This window comes from Silene latifolia, chromosome Y (genome assembly GCF_048544455.1).
Source record: "Silene latifolia isolate original U9 population chromosome Y, ASM4854445v1, whole genome shotgun sequence".
Classification (NCBI taxonomy): domain Eukaryota; kingdom Viridiplantae; phylum Streptophyta; class Magnoliopsida; order Caryophyllales; family Caryophyllaceae; genus Silene; species Silene latifolia.
Window position 1 is genome coordinate 242,227,824 of NC_133538.1, and position 2,316 is coordinate 242,230,139.

Consider the following 2,316-nt stretch of genomic DNA (forward strand, 5'->3'; position numbering starts at 1 on the left):
TGCCTCAATTGTTGCTTAATCTGCTGCTTCTGTCATCTGCCACCCTTCCCCTATTGCTATCTACCTGCTATCATTCGAATTTTTGAGGAACATTTGGGAATTTTTGGGCTGTAGTCGAATTTTTTTCGACTGTTTAAGGGAAGCTTCATGCTGTTTTGACGCTGATTTCTTATCGCTTTTCCTTTGCCCTATTTGTATAGGATGAATTCTAGTTATATGCCTTCTATGAGCTCCGCTTCCAGTCCATCCATGTCTATGTCTGAGGCACATTACCGAGGTAGGGACGGCCCTAGTTCAGAATAAGTTACCTCCCAAACAGTCAGAGTCGGGTAGTTTTTCAATTCCGTGTCATATTGGTACCCACTTGATTGATAACGCGTTATGCGAACTTGGCGCTAGCGTGCGTGTCTTACCGCTGTCTCTGGCTAAGAGACTTGGTTTGACCAAGTTTAATTGCACAAACATGACTGTTCAGATGGCCGACCGTAGCATATCACGGCCACTAGGTGTCATAGAAGACATACCTTTTAAGATCGGGAAGTTCTTTATTCCCGTTGACTTCGTTGTACTTTACATCCCCGAAGATGCCAATACCCCTATTATTTTTGGGAGACCATTTTTATTTACAGCACGTGTAGTAATAGACGTCGGGGACAAGACATTGACTTTTCAGATTGGGGACGAGGAATTGATATTCCATCAGTCTAAGTTCTGAAGGGCTCCCATGCAAGCTCAGCCTTGCAATGCCCTCTCTTCTATTGACACTCCTATTGACACACCAAACGAGAATTTGGAATATTGTGCTACTATTGTGACCCCTCCGCCTCAGGTTGACAGCAAAAAGGAGAAAAGTTCGTCTGTTTTCCTTGCTGCAGGTACAAATGAAACTAATCCAGGAGCTCTCAAAGGGTATTGTGCAATTAATGTCAGTCAAAGTGGGAGTGACGATGTTAAAGCCGGTGAGAAAGGAGTAAGGATGAGAAAAGTTCGCGCGTACGTGGACGTCAACTATTCTCCTCCCAATGATTCAAATGCAAGCTCGTGGAAATTGAAGAGGATGATTAATGTTGCTGAGATGACGTCCTCCAGTCAGAAGCCCTCCGAGGGGCTGCTAAATTGCTCCGAGAAGTGAGCGGGGAAATACCCCGTGTAACAAATTGTATAAACAGTTTTTAAATTTTCCGTTGAATTTAATTTATTGCTTTTAATTAGGACAATTAGAATTTAGAGAATTTTTAGCGTAGATTAGAGACTATAGACTGTTACTTTTTATTTTTGGTATTTTGGGATATTTTTGCGTGTGTTTTTATGCAGGTTTGGGGAATTATACGCAAATTCAAAGGAATAATAGTAAATTCAAGACCCTACACGAGGAAAAGAGCTCGATCGAGTACTTTTTGTACTCGATCGAATGGATTCTGTTCGATCGAATGATCCGCTTTTTTTCGATCGACTAAAGCTGAAAAGGGGAGTTCTCGATCGAGTAACTTTTTACTCGATCGAGTAGATGAATACAAGAATTTCTCGATCGAGTAAAATTGTAATGTACACGCAGGGAGTCTCTTTAACATCCTCCTTTGTTTTATTATTTCATTTTCTTCATCCTTATTTCGTCCTTCTTCCCTATTTGCGATCAAAAAACCCCCAAAATCTTCATTTTTCTTGCCCATTTGCCAAATCCACCACCTACATTGTGTTTATTGTTAATTAGTCGTCATTTTCCCTTTACTTTCCCTTTGATTCTCGTTGTTTTACACGGCCTATTAGAGGAATTAGGTTCTCGGTTTTTCGATCAAAAATCGCCCATTTTGCTTGTTTCTTTTCGATTAATTATTCTTTGTGGGTTCTTTATCATCAAGTAAGTAATCCTTACCCTTCTTTATCCTTTAATTTCTTTAATTTTTTCTTTTTATGAGGATAATCAAGAATCAGGGTTTCGGTCTTTATTGTAGGTCGAAATTTTCGACTATAATTCTGTTTCAATGCTTAATTCGTCCTACTTGATGTTTAATTCCCATGCCTCGTTGATATTTGCTTGTTTAATTCGAATTTTTGTGAGAAATTGGCGATAAGGGGTATTTTCAGTCGAAATTTTCGACTGTAAACTGACTTTTGCTGCTGCTTTTTGCTTTATTTGCGTCAATTGTTGCTTAATCTGCTGCTTCTGTCATCTGCCACCCTTCCCCTATTGCAGTCTACCTGCTATCATTCGAATTTTTGAGGAACATATGGGAATTTTTGGGCTGTAGTCGAATTTTTTTCGACGGTTTAAGGGAAGTTTCATGCTGTTTTGACGCTGATTTCTTATCGCTTTTC